General features: G+C 35.5%; 3 protein-coding genes across 4 annotated transcripts in view; 2 read left to right on the top strand and 1 right to left on the bottom strand.

Annotated features, from left to right (window-relative positions):
- Positions 1-23,023, top strand: part of LOC127867026 (uncharacterized) — a 259,849-nt gene that overhangs the window by 7,463 nt on the left and 229,363 nt on the right. The window lies entirely within an intron of this gene.
- Positions 1-23,023, top strand: part of LOC127867016 (uncharacterized) — a 489,213-nt gene that overhangs the window by 252,694 nt on the left and 213,496 nt on the right. The gene's annotated exons all lie outside the window — the stretch shown is intronic.
- The window catches only part of LOC127867021 (uncharacterized), a 443,681-nt gene that overhangs the window by 238,021 nt on the left and 182,637 nt on the right, over positions 1-23,023 (bottom strand). The gene's annotated exons all lie outside the window — the stretch shown is intronic.

Genomic DNA, 23,023 nt, shown 5'->3' with positions numbered 1-23,023 from the left:
GCAGCTTAAAAAAAGGACATGTGTTTTGTATATTTCCACCACGTACATCAACATATGTCTTTGGTTTATTCAATTAATTATCACGGTTCATGAGAAGTATAAAGAAGCATTTGTACAAGCAAAAATAGCTTTCTTAACAATAACGTTATTTTAGGAAGTACATAATTACAAATTCGGGTGATCACGATTGTTGTGTACCTTAATCTTATGTGTTGACTACATTTGGTTATGTTTGATTTGTTAGGTGTTTCATACTGATTAAGTAATTGAACACAAAGTAACATACTGATCAAGTATTTCTTTTTAAAGGGACCATTTCGGATCCGGAAAATCATTAATAGGGGAAAATGCATACGGCAACCTGTCTAATTTTTTACTGTCATCATGGTTGTGAAATTCCTATCTCAAACCTTCCTAAAAATATACTATGATGTATTGCAACGACTTTAATTGTAAGTATTTAAAGGGCATAACATCGCGTTTATATGTCTTTTTAATAATTATAATTAAACATATTCATACAGCCTAACATCGTAAGTTTAAAAATGACTTACCTTAAACGTACGAACGATAAGTTGAACAAAAATACCAAAATATTGATTTAAACTCAATAATTAAAACCCAGCATACCTTTATACACTGACCTTGCACAATGCAGATTTACAATCTACATCGACTGCAAGTAAACACTTGTATACACCGTAAATGTCGAGATTATCAGCTTCTACGAGTAGACCAACATGCGCAGGTCAATCCTGAACCACCCGAGTGTCCAATCTCCGCGCAGAGTTGTCGTTCCTTGCTCTCACATACAACTCAGCGAAATGCTGAGCTTGCCATTTTGCCTAGAAAATAGGTAAAACCGAACAAACGCATTCAATGTATATTTGATTGGATATATATAAGATTGCATGCATTAAATTAAGAAATATGACTTATAAATGTAAGATAAATCGTGCAAAAACTTGCGAGTTTTAATGCAACTCTTTGGAACTATTGTATTGCCCATTTACGCCGATGGAATCATTCCACGCACTTCACAAATGTAAACAATTGAACATACTTTTTATTGAGTGACGTTAGGAATTGCTTCGACGTGTGTATGTATGTTGGTTTCTTAACATCAAAAAAACAAATTAATTTTATAATAATGAATTAAGACTGATATAAGATATAATGGTAAGAGATGGTTTTCTTTGATACAGTGAATGCAATGTAACCGTCGCAAGAGATTGTTTAGTATACTGTAACCTCAATGATGAACGCTTGGAGAGATCATGACATGACTGAGACGCTTTCATAACAATAGTCCGTTCTGAGCCCAACACAGAGGTGAATGTTATGTAACCGTCGTGCAAGAGATTGCCGAGTGTCATGTACACAAAGAAAAGTAAATCGTTATAGTTTTGACAAATACAGATTTACACAGGGTGTCTTACAATCAATGTTTCAGCAGTGACACGCGCAATACATGCGGGATTGTTAACTAGCCATTTTAGGGCTTTTAAAATCTATTTGAAGTTCATTTTTGCAACATTATTTTATTTTATTAAATGTAATATTTATGCATGTAAAGAAGGTAAAGTCTTAAAACAATTCATTTACGTTTGATATAGACAGGTATTGTTCTGTAATTTTAAATGTGTGTGATTGTATTCGGTGTCAAATGTGTGCAATATATGAATGGTTATGCAAGAAGTTTACCTAAATATACACACTATAACATAAAATGCCAAATAAATAAGGATGTCTTGTTTCATCGGATGTATATGTTGTAGGGGTGGTCTCTTTTATTCGATCTTCTACGATCTACAAATCGCGTACACACACATGACAAGGAATGCTTTGTTTCGTCTTCATGTGACAAATGACATATATATCATTGGTCCACTAAGTCCGTACAGGCTTATCTAGAACGATACATTCCGCTTTTATTGTATTGTTTCTTTTAGATAAAGCCTCTTCTTAGCAAAGTCAAAATAAGGGGGAAAGTGAAGTATTTGATTAGCCTGTGCTGATTTTTATATTGTTCCGTATTCAGTATTATCTGTTTGATCATTTGTGAAAGGGACTCCTTTTGCGAAAGTTTATGTCGAACTACCGTAGACATGTGTATTATTTCGTTTATGCTATGTTTTAATTCGTATTTGCGCCAAATGTTTACACTCTGCATTTTTATTTATTTTGTAGAGACCTGATGATTGACCAAATACAATCAAAGATTTAGCTTTAATTATAGTTTTCTTATGGATTTAGACGTCTAAAACCCGTATAATTTACTCATTGAAGCGTAGTAATTTGGTTTAAAACAATCAACCCTCCAGCTCTTAATTGGATTCCTTTTTGTTTCAGCCGACTTGATGGGAGCGGAAAATCCATGAATTAAACTTAAAGATGTTGTATTGGCTTACAGAACAATAACACATACAAATATAAAAACTATGGAAAAGCAATTACGTAGATATGTCTTGTCATTGATGGATTGTGTTAAACTAATCATTTATAAAGGAAGCATGAACATTTACAATTTAGGTTTTGTTTTAAATTACGAATACGCTTTTAGTCGCATTTTTTGTCGAACAACGAATTGTGTGAATGTGTAAATACTGCTCAATACAATACTCAATTGTGGCAGATTTTATGAACTTGATACATAAAATTAGAATACTTGTCCAACCACTCAGTTCGACTTGATTGTATTACTGCATGCGAAATGTCAAAGAAAAGGTTACGTTTTTCAACTATTTAACTAATTCAATAGTGAAGTTAAAATGTCATACAAACAGTGATTAATTGTATATAAGGTCTCAAAATATAAACGCATTCCTTCAATGTTGATATTATATTTGCAATATACACAAATACAGCATACGCTTTACGTATTTATAACAAGAAAACACAAAACCAACTTTACATCATATCCGGCTGGTATTAAACGTCACTGTGAAACATTTCCAATGCTCGGTGCTTGTGCGTTTTGAATATTTTTTATTTAAATTAAAATTTAAATACAGAAATTTTATGTTTGCATTGCATAGACGAATAATATGTTTTTCATAAAATAAACCAATGAATCATATATAAAATAAAATGACAATTTGTTGGGTTCGGTGGAATATTGATTTTAATTCACTAGCGATAATTAAAAATATACATTTTCACTCGTGAAAATATTATTTTGTATGATCACTCGTGAATTAAAATCGATAATCCACCGATTCCAACAAATATCCTCTATTTAATAAATAATTAACAGACCAGGAAAATACTCATACTTCCTTTGTAATGTGTATACAAAAGAAAATCCACTTACTCTGATAAAGAACGTTGTACAGATTGTGTAATTTGTCTAACGTAGAACTTTACACGCTCGATTTGCGCGCTCGATCTGCGCACTGAAATACCGTATCCGGTTACTTCGTCTATTTCCGGGAATAATCGTGAATATTTGTTGTTTTCTTTCATTTTCTTATTTTATGGAATGTCGTGTGAGCGCAAATAAAAAAACAATATTTAAAAATATGTTTATAAATACCAAATATAATGTCTTCAAAAAATGTCTTAGAAAAAAGTATTCTTACTTTTTCCGACAGCACTCATATCTTTTCGGCCTAGACCGTCAAGTGAGGAACTTATTCTCGCATGAATATGCAAACAATAAAAACTATATCGTAGCCAATGCTTAGAAACACTGTTATGTTATGTAGTGGTGTTGTGTATTTACAAGGCGGGTTATTGATATCTGGGAAGAACTAATGTTATTGCGCATGAATTAAGTGGAAAATCGGACTTTAGGGAATCTGGATTTTGGCAGCCAGCCAATTCGGATAGGCTCAGAAATTTGTATCATTACTTTAGCCTTGGGAATTTGCCTAAGGCCAACAAACAACAAAAACGATATAGCTGTTCTATTTCGTTAAAAGATAATCGTATAGGTAAGATGATACTTATAATAATTGCATCCTTTTTTCAGACTATGCAACTAAATTTTAATGTTTACGGCAACCTGTCTAATTTTCTACTGTTCATCATGGTAGTGGAATTCCTATCACAAACCTAACTATTAAAACAACAAAGCGTATTAATTTTAAGTCTTTTTAATGATTACGATTAAACATAGATACAAAGCCTAACATGGTAAGTTCAAACATGACTTTCATAAAACGTATAATGCCCGAACTATGCGTTTAACAAAATATCAAAATTATTATTTAAACACAATAATTAAAACTCAGCATACCTTCAAACACTGACTTCACACAATACGGATTAACAATCTACATTGACTGCAAGTAAACGCCTGTATACCGTAAATGTCGAGGTTATCAGCTACTACGAGTTGACCAAAATGCACAGGGTTTATCCTTAAGCACCCGAGCGTTTTATGCACCAAACGAAAGTAAATCGTTATAGTTTCGTCAAATACAGATTTGCACAAGGTGTCTTGAAAGCAATGTTGCGACTGGGACACGCGCAATACATCCGTGGTAGTTAATTTGCAATTTTAGGGCTTTTTAAGTATATGTGAAGTCCAATTTTGCAACATTTGTTTTATTAAGTATAATTATCATTCATACAAAGAAAGTACAGTCTTACACCATTTAATTAACGTTTGTTATAAACAAATATCGTTCTGTAATTTTAACTTTGTGTGATTGTTTTCGGCGTCAGATGTGTAAGACATATCAATGGTTATGCGAGAAGTTAACCTAAAAAAGAAAGTCTAACAAAGTACATACTATAAAAAAGCAACATACATAATGGTTGCTTGTGGTATGGAGTGTACATGTTGTAAAGGTTGCCACTTGTATTCGAACTTTATTTACTTGAACAAGGACAGCGTTGTTTCAACCCCATGTGACGAATGACCATTAGAATAGCATCGGCTGCAGAACATGAGGTAGACGCACCTTGGGCTACGTGACTGACTACAGACGATGTGATATACGCCTCCATAGCTCGCCTGAAAGTCCGTACATCCCGCCCAGCTCTTACGGCCATGTACATGTATAATCATCAAACTGGAGTCTGGATTACACAACAACAACTGTAAATGGATATCAGAGCATGAAGGGAACATAAACATAACTCATGTCTTTATTTGAATGACAAACATTAACGATAGTAATCTTGTGTAATCCAAGTTTAGTTTGGACACGACGTTTCATATGAATTGCCGATGTAAATGGAAAACAATGACCAGCGATACATCAACCTTTGTGATCAGCCAACCATGCAACGCTTGATCGCGGCCATTTTTCCAACAAATAGTATGGCGTAGACATGACAATGCGTTATACGACAGAAAACTACGAGAGCGGATTGATCGATAATTTACAGGTTATATATTTTCTTTCATGATAGCAAGCAAATAAACGTTCTTCACAATAACTCAAAAATGTGTCTAGGGTTTACCTAATCATGCAAAACGGGAAAACTTAGTCTGGAACACTTTAAATCAATCAAATTAACCGCTGTGCTATATGGGCCGTGTTCTTGCAAAATGGAGCTATTTACATGTGCGTACAGTGTTAGCCTATATAGTCCGCAAACTTTCCGCTGATATTCTACTTTCGGCTTAATGTATTTTCCTAGCGAAAATCAGTTTAGGTGTAAAGTGTCTTTCTTCATTGCGGACTGCATGGCTAATGTGGGGCGCCATTTAAACGAACATGCAATAATACTCGTTTTCACAGACCGAGTCTCATGTTTATAATATTACCTTCCTTGTGTGTGGATGAGGTCTTTAAATAATACTTAAACTCGGCCCTGTAAACAGACATAAACTTGCAAGCATAGTAGGTACAGAAAAATGAGCTTTGTTTCTGGAAAACTGGTCTTAATGCGTGTGTGCAAAGTGTAATCCCAGATATGCCTGTATAAGTGTAGATTGTCATCCCGCTTTCTGAAAAAAGCTGGATTTTCGGATAGAAGCGATATCCTTACGGGTAAATTACATATCCGCATAAAGTGTCGTATCTAATTAGCCAATGCGGACTGTAGAGGCTAAAGTGGGATGACACTTTATGCAAATGCATTGGGCCCAGTTTTCCCAAAGCGAGATTTTTTTCCTGTATTCAATAGTCAAACAACAACGTTGTATATGGACAGCAATTTAAAATGTCGTAAGCAGACAGAGTGAAGATAACCATTAACAAATCGATATTTTATTGTTTATTTTAGACGGATTGTTAAGTTTTTTGTACTTAAGTTTATGTCTACTCATATATTGATTTTAATTTGTGAGACACATCAAACTTCATTGTGAGAAAAATTGACTTAATGCATGTGTGTGAAGTCACGTCAAAATTAACAAGGGACGACACTTTCCGTCTAAACTGGGTTTTCGTTTAGAAGATATCTCCTTTATACCGAAAGTTCCGTAAAATCGGAATGTGTACACAGGCTCAAATGGGACGACACTTTTTTGCAAATGCATGAACCATATTTTTCCCAAAATGATTCGTATACTTACTTCAACTTTGGCCATGGCTGATCACCCTGGTTGCCAGTGTCTCTGTTGTTATGACACATTGCTGCCATCATATCAAATGTGGTTATGCCGTTCGTGGTGGAGACATTTGGTACCATGATGTCCATGGGCCAACAAAAGACTCTTTAATTGTTCGTCACACAGGTCCTGCAAATGCTATCAACTCTGCATTAGTTTTGACCATTTGAATGGTCCCAGTTCAATAACAACACAGTGAATGCAACGATTGATAAAACTAAAGTCATCAATTCAGTTTAATACTTTTTTTCTCTTTCCTTATTATTCTAAGTCAAATGATGACGACGATTTCAATTTATTAATCGTTTCAAAATAAAACAATCTTGTTTTGAATAGTTTTAATGTCGCTTATATACGGATAATATTTGGTCGTATACTAACATTTTTAATACAAAGCATCTTAATTATTTCCGTCATGTTCAACATAAGTACACTTAAATCTTTGTGAAGCTTTTGAATAACCTTTTTGCATTCATAAATAATTCATTTAAAATCTGCAAAAGGCCATTGATTGATATCGATTTAGCCACACGTTCAGTTTGTTATTAATTCTCCAGTAAAAGTGAATCTCGACTAGCCCTATACGTAGTTTACAAAGCAGATAAGAACGAAATAAAAACTCCATAAAATGGTTTATGGAGTTCCATTGTTTGCTATTTTAAAATTAGATTAAAACAAACATCTTCATCAACGTGTAACTATCTTTTATTAGTATAAAACATTTTGTTAATGTTTCTCACAGGACAAGCGCAATTTAATATAAAGGATGGCTATTCTATTAATGTTGCATTCCTTTTATAACAAGTTCTATACACTGTGGGATGTGTTGATATATGACTGTTAAAATTTCGCTTACATAATGTTAATTATCCTCTGTGTTAGTATCTTTTAACAATATGCTGTCGCAGAATCTTTTCGAAATTCCTTATAATACCGTATCCTGTATGTTCAGAACCACAACGCAGAGAATTGGTTAAACAAGACTGCATAATACAATAGATAGTGTATGTTTGAACTGAAACAAATGACCACGATTGCGGTGTGCCCTTAACCGTACCATGTCAACGTAAACTCGTGAGTCCAATTTTGTTTCAATTATCTGATAACTTGTAGGTCATGGCGAGTTCACAAACTTGCGTGAAAGGGTTAACGGGACTGGTAGTATACGAACAATGAATAAGAATAATGAGTCTCGCTCTGGTAAAACTGGGCTTAATGCATGTGCATAAAGATTCGTCCCAGATTAGCCTGTGCAGTCTGAAGAGGCCAACCATGGACGACAATATCCGCCTTGGATTTTTGTTTATAAAAAATTTCCTTAAATAAAAAAATCGGACTGCAGGCTTATCTTGGACGAACCTTTACGCTCATGCATTAAGCCCCGTGTTCCCAGAGTGAGGCTCACATGTATAATATAGGGCCGCAATCATCGCAAAAAATAAAGAGCCCCGAGCTATAATAATGTTTATATATTGCAGATGCAGCTTAAAAAAGGGACATTTTTTAATATTTGAACCACGTTAATAAACCAATGACGATGGTTTTAATTTATTCAATTAATTATTACGGTCCTGGAGCTGTCTAAAGCAGCATTTGCACAAGCACATATTGCTTTCTTATCAATAACGTTATTTTCAAAAGTTACTAGTACAGGATAACAGTTTTGGGTGTTCAAGTTTGTTGTTGTGTACCTTATCCTTATGTGTTAACTGCATTTGGTTATGTTTGATGTGTTAGGTTTTTCATACTGCTTAAGTCATTTAACACAAAATAACATACTGATCATGTATTTCTCTTTAGAGGGACCATTTCAGATCTGGAAAAAAACATTAGAGGGGGAAATGCGTACGGCACACCTGTCTAATTTTCTATTGTTCATCATGGTAGTGATATTCCTATCGCAAACCGAACGAAACAAAATATGATGTATTGCAACAACGTTTATCATAAGTATTTTAAAGGCTAAAACATCACGTACATATGTCTTTTGAATAATTGTAATTACAAATAGATAAAAGCCTAACATCGTGATTTCAAACATGACTTACCTTTGTTTCGCACTTACTGCGAAAAGTCACGGCCTCGACTTGCTTTCAAACAGTTGCCACATGCAAGTCGGCCTGATATACGTTTAAGGGTTAAAAGACTCAATAACGCGAATTACAGTTCATACATCGTTTAATCATTCTTCATCATTCAACATCAATTCAAACAACGTTTGCGTTTACGATAACGATTAAGATTGCAGTTATCTGAAATAAACAATATTATAAAGATATAACAAAAGGAAAAGAAACACATACCATGCTTGATCTTGACACATATAAATGAACAATTAATATCAATTACACATTCTGAAAATAAACTTAACTTCTATTCATACAAAATAAGGTTTACTTATAAATATGATTACACTTCTAGGAGACTTCAAAACTTGAACAATAATCCATAAAAAGGTACATTGTAACTTATTTGTAAAATAAGCTCATTACAATACTGAAAAACAAGACACACACACACACAAAATACAAATAAAACTTACTGAACAATGCCAAATTCCCCCAAAACGTACACAAATTCAAACAATACGACCCACTTGTTTCAGAGCCTTTTCCCAAACTGATGCTTTGGGCGATTTCTAAGAGAACGTTCAGCAAAAATTTACATACATTAATTAATATTCATAAAGGTAAACCAATGAAAATATAGAATATTGCCATATCAACCGGTCTAAATATATCTTTTACCAAATTTGGAGTTCCGGAAATGCGATGACCATATTCGGAGTGTCGAAACTTCAAAGAATTGACAAGTATTAGATGTGACATAACAATTAAAGTATATGGGTGGTCGACCCTCCCAGTCCCGCAACACCGTTATTGTTTAATCATCATTCTGCTATTTTGTACAATGGTGCTAGTCTGCAACAACCTTAAACCGTATAATAATAAACACAATAATTAAAACCCAGATTACCTTTAAAGGGACAGTCAACCAGATTGACGAAATAGAAAAGTTCTATAATACCGTATTGTTTTACAATTATTAGTTCATATTGATTAAAATATCACGATTGGTATATTACATTATTTGAAAAATGTTGTTAAAGTTTTATATTTTCAGTGTATTCGGTATACAATTTTACTGAGTATGTCTACCATATAACTACGAGTTAATTATAGATAAAACAAGTATATCGATCGTCAAAGTCATGTGGTAAACCCAGCAATGCAAATTTCGCATGCGTAGTGAATTGTATAAATTTAATATATAAAATGATCAATCTACTTGCGTTATTTATAGTGTGTATATTGTTATGTCACCTATTTTCGCAGCACTGAAAAGATGGCTGAAAATGTCGACAGACATGATAAACGAGAAGGGTTACCTAGACAAGGCAGTGTGTCCAGCTGGCAGGCCCTAATAAGATTACCTGTCGGGTGTAGTTTGTTTCCAATAAAACAAAATTATTAAAGACAGAGTTTACCCCATCAGATGTCGGCGCCCCCGTGATATTGCTGAATTGCATGAGCATAAATGGTTAATGTTTGCATAATTTAAGGCAGGTATGTGTGAACAGCGTAAGAAGAAATAACATTATTAAATGCAAACTGCATATCTTTATTTGCTAACAATTTCAATACCTAACGTTGTGTTGTTGTTGAACATACAATGAGCCCACACGTTATCCGGAATCTTCTAAAAACAACGTATCAATGTTTACATGTGGTAAACTACGACATCACTTTTTTGCAAGCGGTGTTCAATTTTGGCTATGGCAGATCCCCCTGGTAGCCAATGCCTCTGCTGTTATCACACATTGCTGCCATCATATCGAATGCTATTAGACCGTTCGTGGTGGAAACATTTTGATAATTGTTTGCCTATGGTGTTCAGTAGTTTACAAAGCAGTACAAATTCCATGATAATGTTTATGGAGTTCCAATGTTGTTTTTTTTTTAAATTAACTTTTCTATTTTAAAAGTAACTTAAAAACACATGTTCATCTACGTGTAACTTACTGTCTTTTATTAGTATTAAACAGTTTGTTATTGTTTATCACAGGACAAGTACAATTTAATATTAAGAAGTGTTCTTGTATTAATGTTGAATTCCTCTTATAACAAGTGCTATACACTGTGTCATATGTTGATACATAGCTGTTAAACTTGAATATGCATAATTTTAATTATAGTATGTGTTATTATCTGCCAACACTTTGTTGTCGCTGAGGCTGCCCGAATTACCGTATACTATAAGTTCAGAACCACAGCGCAGAGAAACGGGTAAAACAAGACTACAGAATATAATTTAAAGTGTCTGTTTAAACTTAAACAGTCAAATGAACGCGATTGCGGTGTGCCTTTAATAGTACCATGTCAACGTAAACTCGTAAGGCCAATGTATTACAATTATCTGAAAACGTGTAGGTCATGGCAAGTTCACAAATTGCGAAAAGAGGATAAACGGACTTGTATTATACGGAAAGCGGATAAGAATAATGAGTCTCGCTTTGGGAAAACTGGGCTTAATGCATGTGCATAAAGATTCGTCCAACATTAGCATGTGCAGTCCGAACAGGCTAACCATGGACGACAATTTCAGCCTACGTCGGATTTTCGTTTAGAATAATCTCTCTTATAACAAAAAAGTCGGACTGCACAGGCTTATTCTGGACGAACCTTTACGCACATGCTTTAAGCCTCATTTTCCCAGAGCGAGGCTCACATGTATCATATAGGGCCGCAATCATTGCAATAAATAGAGGACCCCGTGCTACAAAGAGGTTTATATTATGTGCATTCAGCTTAAAAAATGAACATGTTTTTTGTATATTTGCACCACGTTTATCACCACATGACGATGGCTTTGATTTATTAAATGTATTAGTACGATCTGGAGCTGTCTAAAGTAGCATTTGCACAAGCTTTCTTAACAGTAACTTTATTTTCAGAAGTAATGGATAACAGGTTGTTCATACCGCTTAAGTCATTTAACACAAAGTAACATACTGATCCTGTATTTCCTTTTAGAGGGCCATTTCGGATCTGGAGAAACATTAATAGGGGGAAATGCATACGGCAAACCTGTCTAATTGTCTACTGTTCATCATGGTAATGATATTAATATCGCAAACCTAACTAAACAAAATACTATGATGTATTGCAACAACGTTAATCATAAGTATTTTAAGGGCTAAAACAGGGCGTATATATGTCTTTTAAATAATTGTAATTAAACATAGATAACAGCCTTACATCGTGAGTTCAAACATGACTTACCTAAACCGTATAATGCATCCAGTGGGTTTGATCAAGTCCGCCTATATTAGAAGCGAATGTTCAAAGCAATATTCTAGCTTGATAGCCACGCGATACAGAAATCTGTCCTGACGAAGTGATCAAACATTTTTAAGTGGTCAACGCTCTGATCACTAAGTAATAGTTTAGTGATAAATTAAGCAATATGTGTACTGAATGCAAAATTGCGAGAACAATTTCATTCCGTTGGACAATTAATATTAGTTAAGCTATTAGATTGCCTCTCTACAACACAAATGTGGCCTCAGTGTGTTTTTTACAGATTAAACTACACTCAGTTAGTTACAAGAGCATCAAAACTGCTATGATAAACATTATTGAAGACATTTTGAACGACGATGTGTTTTAATTTTTGTTTTGAAACGGTTTATTTTGAATCGCTGAGATGTTTAAGCACAGCCTAAAATTTCGCACTTTAAAAACGGTTGTCGCTACGTTATCCCCTGACAGATGGCAATTTACACAAATTGCTTCAAACTGTAAAAAAATGTAACAAAAAAAAAGTTATACGCGTGAAGGAGACCTTCATAGACATTCCTTGTGTTCTGCGTTACATAGATGCAATTCCAATAATTAATATATCAGTTCATATGTCAACGGTAACACGCATTTAAATAAAACTGGGGTTATAATCACTTAACATTTTACAATATCATATAATATAAAATTTTCAAAATTGAGACACATTTGACAGTTTTGTTTATTCTAAAATATTGTAAAAAAACACAACTGTAGATTCTTTTAAAATAAATAATTGTTATGAACTTCATATGTTGTGCAATAGTGTATACTTGATTATTTTAATTGTACAATTATTGTATGTGTCCTTCAAATTAAATGATTTTATGTATTAATATTTATATTTTGGCAATATCTTAGATTTAATGATCTATCTGGATGCAACACAGGTTTGACGATTTTTGAAATATAGCTGCCATTTCTGGATATTTAATTTTAGTGAATTGTTTTCAACTGTTCGGTAGTATTGTTCTTGTGTGGGTAGACTACCTGGAGGAAACCCTCTCCCGGTATTATAACCACTAATAAAACTCACATGCGCCAGGAGTGTAAATTGAAACCGGGTCGCAGGATATTGTGTTGACTTTACGCAGTTAGATGACTTGTTCACAGTTTGGCAAACTAACGATTTTCAGAAAAAAATGTCATATATTCATACAAGAATGTATGCATTTTTAAACAGGCGAAATAACGCTAATGGATAAGAAAAATTATTTCTTCATTAATGGATACTCATCATAATTTGTAAAATACGGGTATTAGTAACATAGCGTTTATAATTTGCAATACTTAATAACAGCTTGCTTGGCGCAGTGGTAACCCTCTTGCTTTTGCTTATAGCGAACCCGGGCTCGAATCCCGGTGAAACATTATAAATTTGTTTAAAAATGTTTTAATGAGAATTTACTAAACTACGAAAATATGCGAAAATGTCGCTTAAATTGATATCTAAGATTTATGAAAAATGAAACTGATATACAAATCTTAGAAATTCTTTAACTGCGTTAAGTCAACAAAACACCCATGGACGATTCCAAATTGCGCAGCTTTGTTAATAATGAGCGTTCTGTGTAACTGAAACCGCAAAGACATGTGTACGACAGTACTGACAATAAAACGTTTTAACTACGCATCGATTTGCTTAGGCACACGCAACTAGACTGCATCCGGCGTTTTACTGACTCGCAGAGACAGGGCTTTTCCGCCAAAATAGGTCGTTGTTTAATAGTCGAACACTATGTCACAAAACATGCACATGGTGTTTTGCATAACCGACCGCTAATGTTCGAACCACACAGAAGGAGAGGTTTGTTTTATGAGGAAAACATATAAACATTATTTATTTAATCTCAGGGTTAAGATTGATACGTCTTAAGTGTTCAAGAAGTTTTTGTTAATTCATTTAAGGAATAACAGCCCCGTACAGGGCGGCCATGTGAATAAGGACTATATTCAATGGATATCGTTGATCAATTGCGTTTTGCGAGTAACATAGCAGGAATGAAACTGGAACGTTTAATATACCCTCACTCTAGCACGATTGAAATTATACTTATTGATCATTTCACGTTAGATTTGTTTCACGATTTTTGTGACATTTTGTCCTTATGTTTTACAACAGATGAATTACATCATTTATTTTTCTACACAATGTTCACTTCGTGCGTGTACTTAATATATATTCTTATTAGTTTATATTTGATGCTTTATTAATCAATTGCTGGAATATAACGTTTCACACATATATTTTTTATTAGTTTATTTGAAACAATTTTAGGATGTTTCGATAGCGAAAAGTCCAAAATTTGCCAAATTCCATTGACATTCAATGTTTCCGCTGCATTAATTACAACAGGAAATCCAATGCAAACGTGAGCTGAGGTTCGCCGCTTTTTCAGTAAACATAACTTAATAAATATATGCCTACCAGTGCTCTAACACGCGTTACTTCTATAATAAGCGCTATCTTGTTCTCATTTACGGACCAATTCGTGTCAGAAATAAAAGTATTGACGGTTGAGTGTTGATTTTCCATTAAAATGTAATCAAACTTATGAGTGTTATCATACCGTCCCAGTATAATATATTAATAAATGTGATATAAAAATACATATTCGCTTGTGTATTTATTAACTTTGAAGCAAACACCCCCCGTGTGCTTATGTTTGTATCCCTACCGAGATGCATGCAAAATGCAAGTTCAAATAGGCCAAGCTTTAAAAAAGGTTGTAGCTTTTAATTACAACTTCGCTGAAATGGTATATGAAATAAAATATGACCTTTAAAATCTGCACGTATTGACAACAGCCCTAGCTGTATTTATCCACGAAAGTTGGTTAGTCAGTTCGTAAAAACCACTACTATACTATAACAGTTCGTCAAAACCACTACTATACTATAACAGTTCGTCAAAACCACTACTATACTATAACACTGTAGATAGCGTCAGTTATATAATTATCGCGTAAGTGTCTCTAATTGTCCGTCAATAAAGTTTATTATGTGTAGAGAAACAATAACAAAGAAACAAGATTTATTCGTTCAGAAAAGAGCAGATGTTTCATTATCTGAAAGATATTTAAGTTTTGTGGTCAATACTAGTCTTATATACACGCATATTGGTTGACAGAGCTAGAAAGGCGTAACGATTAATAGGAAATGTATTTTGTTAAAAAGAAGTCTCTTCTTATTAAAATTCTGGTTTGTATGGAAAATGTCGTCCCTGATTAGCATGTGCGGACTACACAGGCTAATATTGGGTGACATTTTACGCACATGCATTAAACCCCCTTTTACACAGCGCGGGGTCAAATTAAAGAAGCATATCACTGTAAACTTTTGTATTAAAATGTCACAAACCTAGCGGGAAATATTTGTCTCGTGGGGAAAGTGACGTCATCCCAGGTTGAGAAAATTATATTCATATAAGAAAAATATATCTGATAAAGTTATTATTGTTTTTATCTGATAAACTTTAATTAAGGTTTTAATGATATGTTATGATGATATGACAATGATATGTTATGATGATATGAGGATGATATGATATTACTGGAATTGCAAGATAAATAATATGCACAACGCTTTTAAAGTTTGACTGACGAATCATAACTTCAGTTAAAAAACGGAATTTGACACTAGTATAATGCATAGTTGTCTCTGTTTATCACCATGACACAAATAGGTGGGAAATTTCATATTGTATTACTGAATTGGGAACGTTGTAATCGAGATCTAGTAAAGTAGAATAGTACAATGTTCTTTTCAGCACATTCCAAATGGGCTGTAAGGCTGAGATAAGACCACTCATCGGCAGATGGCCAGAGTCTCCAAGTGAAGTATGTTAATGAGATACACAATCATGACATAAATGAAACGTTATTCCGTAATCTGTTCCAGCAACGTCGTTTGGATTCCACGGAAAAGGAAAATATTTCTTCAATGTTACCGGTTAAGGCAAACAAAAAAAATGATCCAGAAAACTGTTATGTCAAAAACAGGCAAAGTGGTGACACTAAAAGATATCCACAACGTAATAAGAAAACAATGATTCAGAAATAACAGTGTTACAACGCGCAGTAGAGCACATGAATGCAAATCCCGGTGCGTTTATCAAGGTGATTTCAAATGACGATAATGAAATGCGCGGTTTGTTTTATCAGGACGCAAAGATGAGAAAAACATTTGAAGCATATCCCGAATTTGTATGTATTGACGCGACATACAAGGTTAATGACCTCCGCATGCCCCTGTATATTATGCTTGTTGAAAATGGAAATGGGCAAAGTGAAATTGTTGCTCTGTGGTTAGTAGCGGATGAGACACAAATGGTCCATTATTGTTTAAGGACCAAAATACGGCATGGGAGAACGTAAAAGCAGTCATGTCTGACAAAGACTTCGTCGAGCGTGAAGTTTTTTTCCAGAGAATTTCCCGGGGCTTCACGTCGCGTGTGTTTGTTTCAAGTGCTGAGAACATTTCGTAGGGAAGTCACCGCAGAGAAAATGGGTGTGAACCGTGCGCAGCGCGACAGTATATTACAAATATTGCAAAAAATTGCTTACTCGCGCTCAACAGCGGACTACGACACAAACAAGCAATTGCTAATCGATTCTGAATTCCAGCCCACAATCGCATTTTATTTAACAAGTATAATACATTCAGTATTGAAATACAGAAAGGTAATATTTTATGTCTTATCATAAGATTATTTATTTGTTTAATAATTATTAAATTAAAATGCTCCCATCCGCGAGGCGACAACGGTTTCACTATGTACCGAAGCAGTTATAGATTATACCATAACCGGTGTTCCTCGGTTATTATTGCTGACCTCAACAATGTAAACAAACGAGTTCTGCCGAGCGGATAAATTGCATTTGATTTAAAATTAAGGTAAATACTTCGTTGTTATTGATCTAACATACGTGTGGAACAATTTACCTATGAAAAAGGGCATATAATATGTGAAAACGGGAGGTCCGTACCTGTAGGAAAACCCTAGTGGTTTTGGCTAGAAGTACGGATCCGTACCCCTAGAACGAGATTCTAGAGGTACGGATCCGTACCTGTAGTCACTTACTTTACATAAATATACTTATCTTAGTGGCACAATGTACCATCTTCAGGTAAACGCCGATTGATCAGACTAACGAGGCAGAATATTTAAAGAAACATTCACAATCTTTATGAATTATAACTAAAAGCATTCCCATATATTTGTATTTGACTTTTGACAATGACCTCAACAGAGAAAAGTTAATGATCCATGACTGATTATATGCGATCTACTTTCGAGAGAGAATGATGTTTGAAACGATAAAAAGTCATCAATCCAATCAAGCTGAAAGCAAATTGGTTATTCCAATAATCGAGAACTATTTTTGCAGTCCTGACTTATCAATTTTTTCTATAAATTAGGTCACAGGAAAACACGCCATACTTATCTATATCTTAAAATTATCATCTTAACGCCAGTAAATATTTTGAAATACCCTAATTACCGTTCTTTATGTTAGCCATTCTATTCACAGAGATGTGACGTCAGTGCGTTCAGTTTTATCAAGTGCACGGTACCGAAATATTCATGTCTTTTTTGCTAAATGTGCTAACACTAAGATATAGTCCGCAGAGGTTTGAAATAATGAAATAAATTGTTCTGAGGTATATTTTGCTTTAAATTCTAGGACGCGCTAAGAAGTCGCTATATTAGTATTGAATTGCACGATGATCTGTATTCTTATGAAAAATAATAGAATACTAGTATTAAAATCATACAATCTATGTCATTGTATTTAAAGACATCTTTGAACGCTACCTTCGTTGGAGAATTTGCATAAATCAAGGAAATATGAGCCTCGACCTGCGAAAACGGTGCTTAATGCATGTACACACAGTGGCTCATAGATTAGCCTGTGCAGTCCGCACGCGCGGCAAAGTTAAAAAATTAAACATGATCGATGATATTTTTTACAATGTTTTCAGACGCAGATATAATCTGAGTGCAGTGTGACCGGATTATACAGGTATCCCGTAAATGAAGCATATGTTAAGCTCTTTAGAAATGCTTTTATGAAATATATGAAACCGAAACCATAAATATTTCATGGTCGAATGTGTCAACGATGACCGTAAGTTACCACGATTCGCGGCTGTCTGATTAGCGTAGTGGTTAGTACACGCGCTTCTCACTTAGGCGAAGCTGGTTCAATCCCCGTGCCCGGAAGCATGTGAGTTTTGTACCCGGTCGCAATGCCGGACATGTCGGATGTCCCCAGGAAAATCCATCCCATGAAATACCACACCAGAGTTGAAAATATTCCACTAACAACTAAATAGCTGTACAATGCAGCGGTAATCCATATTGGCACAGTAAGCCAACTAGGTAGTAGTGCTTGGACATACCCCGGGTTCTCACAGTACTGCAGCCTCATGTGCGGAAACTGCAGCCTCATTCGCGGTCACATACTGCAGCCTAATGTGCGGAAACTGCAGCCTCATTCGCGGAATGACCTCCTTAAGTTCAAAATACACACACAGGCACATTTGTCCATGATGCTTGCTTCGTTCACATTAAGGAAAAACTTTAGGTAAAGTTGTAAACTAAATCAAATAAGGAATTCATATCGCAAATTAAGTCTCTACTGAGAATTGTTCCCAGCGATATCCAGTTTCACAGTGTTTTTAAAGCCACAGTGTGCTTTCCATGCGGAAAGTTTGCTTTCAATAAACCTCAACCTTTATGAACTTGCAACGGTTGTGGTATTTGCAAAAATTGTCATCGAATTATTCTTTTCCTGCGTTGATTATACAGCAACTGGCATTACTCTGTCGTATGGTTTTCAAAGGATTTTGTTTCTTTCGTAAAAATCTACGCAGAGGCAGTTGCCTCGTCGTTTCCGATCTTACAACTCAACACATGGCCTTTGTTGAACATGTTCTGGTACGATGCATTTGAGCGGCGCTCTGAGAGAATAGGGCTTAACAAATGTGTGTTAAGCGTCATCCCAGATTAGTCTGTGCAGTCTGCACAGGCTAATAAGGCACGACCCTTTCCGCTTTACAGCATTTGTTTTGTTTAAATTAAGTCTCGTATTAGTAAAAATCGAGTAAATGAAAGTCCAGTTTATGCGGAAAGTGATGTCCGTGATCAGCCTATGCGGACTGAACAGGCTAATCTGGGACGACACTTAACGCGCATGTATTAAGCCCGGAGTAAATCGAGTAAATGCGGAAAGTGTTGTCCCTGATCAGCCAGTGCGGACTGTACAGGCTAATCTGGGACGACACTTAACGCGCATGTATTAAGCCCTGATCAGCGAGTGCGGACTGAACAGGCTAAACTGGGACGACACTTAACGCCCATGTATTAAGCCCGGTTTTCCCAGAATGAAGCTTATTTATACAAATTGTGAACTTAGTCTAGAATGTCACATGGTTCGTGTACTTTGACGTCATAAATATGTTCAAAACATTTCGCTTACTACAGTTATGTGAAATTAATGTTGTAGTTCTTCAATTGTTAATACGGCGGCATAAAGAGGACAGAGGAAATATTTTATTTAACTTTTTCTATGACGTGCGCACGCCATATCTATGACGTGGGCACGCCATAGTTATGACGTGCGCACGTCATAGAAAAAGTTAAATGAAATATTTCCTCTGTCCCCTTTATGCCGCCGTAGTTACTACTATCACTCATATCTATATTGTTTAAAGAGACTGGATACATAGGCCAACCCTACCCGGCGAACGAAATTGCGATACTGCGACTGGAACATCCGGCCTTCCTCTCCAGCTTCAACCGCCCGGTGTGCCTTTCCATCGCCGCTACTACCGCATGTGACGTCAATGTCGACCGTTTATGATGCTTACGTTGATGACGAATGTTACGTTACTGGGAACGGAGCGACCGAAGACATCCTTGATGGTGAGATCTTAAATGGTTTCATTAATGTACATTTAGGGGTGTTAAGAAAATGTTCGCATGTGACATTAGAGGCGCGTCGGTGGTGTGAACCATTCCATCTTGTTAAATATTATTATGTAACTTTATTCTAAAATTATTTTCCAATTTCCTCGAAACCGTGTTAAAATTGTGCGAGATATTATAAGAACACAAATCTTTTTCAGGCCCGTTTTCGTCCATGGCGCCTGCGTGGCAACTTCAACTGAAACGCGTGCATCTCGTGCTAACCAAAATCTGCCGAACCACGTTTCTTCAAGATAACGGCTACTACAACTTCCGTAGTGACGTCGTCTGCATCGCCAGTGAGGGACCGGAAGCGCCAACGTGCTTCGAAAGTACGACTGAGAATTGGAGCTAGTGGTTTATCAATCCCTTAAGGCTTTTCCGTGTAAGGTCTGTAAGTGATACTGCGGCCAGAAATAGCTTCAAATGTAACAAGAAATATCTTTTAAAAAGATATACGGCGTTGATTGTGGTCGATGTTTATGAACGATCAAAAGTTATCTTTATGAGATAAAAAGTAGCGGATCCCTTTTTCTGCGCAGTTCTTAGCTACATCATAAGCAAATCAATTACGGGGTGTTGCGCCAGATTTCGTGGCTTATTTTGCTTTATGTGATATTATTACTCAGATATCTATATTTACAGAATAGAAAAACACAAGAAACATGAAAATAAACGATTGCATATAGGTCAGCCGGCAATACTCGAATCTTATTTAATTGCATAATTATAGTATAGTGAATTATTGTGCTCATGCTTAATAAACTGGTCTAAATGGATAAATATTTCTAATTATTTTTATCAAAATTGGTCCTTATCATGCAAATGTTAAAACCATATTAAAAATCGATGATTGACATACCACAATAATATCGCCGAATATCTTTATTTAGTATCTTTCTGATCAAAACAGACTTCAAGTGCACAAAGTTTACGAGACGGCGTTTATATAAAGATTTCTGCAACTGACCGCAAACTGACCTTGATACCTTGCGGATTGGAATGCAATGCATTACAGTCAGTACGTTATTGTCAGTAAGACCGGTGTACCACAATGATCGCAACCCCTTCTGCGAACTCCGGTGATGAACTGTATATAAACTCTGACTTTCACAAATGGCCGGGAGTTGACCCGAAACCTCGCGGGTTGAAATGCAATGCAATTAAGTACTAAATATGACAACATAGCTACTAGTATAAACGCTTTTGCGCTGGTAATTCTCTGAAAATAAAAGGTGAACGCACAAACTGTATTTATGTCGAAAATTGATTGTAAAACTGTTCTATCTATTGAGCCTTTTCATTAGAGATAAAATTGTTTCATGCAGTAAAACAGTGTTACAAAGACGCGGATATGTTTCCAATGTTATGGTGTTATACTCAAATCAGCCAATGGAATAAATGAAGTGTATTCATTCGTACCTAGCCGCGGGAAATTTTATTTGAGTATTATTGGACACTTACAAAGGTCAAGTCAGGGTGAAAAGCTGGCTTATTCAGCTAACGCCGAAAAAGGGGCTAGTGTTTATTTGACGCATAATGTGAAGCGTTTTCGTGTAAGCTTCGCAAGTGAAATTTTGGGAAAATATTTGCTTCATGATTGAGACTGCCGATCACGTACATTACAATTTGTTTAACATGGTTGTAACAACGTTCGATATCCTGGCGCGTTTTAAATGCGGTTGTTGTGGGGATGGATATTCGTCATTATTAGTGAGACTGCTCATTTCCAACTTACAATTTCTATAACATGAATGTAAAACCGTTCTACAGTGTAGCGACATCCTGGTGTGATGACACACTCTCGTAAAGAATCAGATCAGAATGGACCACATTTTAAGTTTATCAAAAATAAGATCATGAAAAACTAATTGTATGCATGCGGACCAACGAAAACAGGCTATTTAATAATTATCAGAATCTGAACGCAAATGTCACCAAACATTGCAAAATACGATTGTGATTTCGACATAGTAGCTCGGTTGTAAGCTATGAGTTGTTTTTTTTACGGAATAAATATTGTTGTTGTGTCTATCTTTGTTGTTTAAATGAATACATGCTAAACCAAACTGTCTGACCTATACGGGTTGATTCTGGCGGTCCGCTTTTCTGTCAGCTGGGGACTGTAAGTTGGGAGCTACAGAAATAATCCGTTTCGGTTTCGGAAACTGCCTGCACGATGTTGTCCCTAGCGTCACTGCTTTCGTGAAAGCTTATTACGTCTGGATAGACGACGTCACCGGTGAGCTCAACATTATCGCCTAACTAGTTATTAGCCGTCATTTAACGAATGAAAAGCAAAGTGATTAAGATACGCGGACTATACTGACAATTTTGCCATTAGCTGAGGATGTTTGTTGATTGTTTTACTTTTCAGATGTGGTTTAAAACGTGTCAACTGATGCAACATACACTGAAAAAAATTCATTTTTACATACGAAATCCTGGACCCTTTTCCTTTTAACCAGCATGTTTAAATATTCGAATGAATCTTCCATGTATTAGTATAATGAAGGAAAGAATATTTACTTGGTACAAGTATGCTTCATGTTCTTGCTTCATATTCAACAAATGAAACCGAGCTTGGATAAAATTTTCTTTATACTTGTATTAAATTAGTCTATAACGTCAGATCCATTATCAGGGATGACACTTTCCCCTAAAACATGGTCTTCGTTTAAAAAAGACTTCCTTCGGACGAAAAGAACATAAAAAAAAGGAAAGTGATGCTTCTGACGACACTTTACGAACATGCATTATACCCCGTGTTCCCAGACCACTATACGACCATGCATTAAACCCCCTTGTTTCCAGAACACTTAACGAACATGCATTAAACCCCGTGTTACCAGATCACTTTACGAACTTGCAGTAAACCCCGTGTTCCAAGAATACTTAACGAGCATGCCTTAAACCCCGTGTTCCCAGACCACTTTACGAACATGCAGTAAACCCCGAGTTCCCAGAACACTAAACGAACATGCGTTAAACCCCGTGTTGCCAGAACACTTTACAAACATGCATTATACCCCGTGTTCCCAGAACACTTTACGAACATGCATCAAACCCCGTGTTCCTAGACCACTCTACGAACATGTATTAAACCCCGTGTTCCCAGATCACTTTACGAACATGAATTAAACCCCGTGTTCCCAGACTCGACGAACATGCATTAAACCCCGTGTTCCCAGAACACTTTAC

This window comes from Dreissena polymorpha, chromosome 2 (genome assembly GCF_020536995.1).
Source record: "Dreissena polymorpha isolate Duluth1 chromosome 2, UMN_Dpol_1.0, whole genome shotgun sequence".
In the NCBI taxonomy this organism is placed as follows: Eukaryota; Metazoa; Mollusca; class Bivalvia; order Myida; family Dreissenidae; genus Dreissena; species Dreissena polymorpha.
This window is presented reverse-complemented; position numbering and strand designations above follow the sequence as displayed.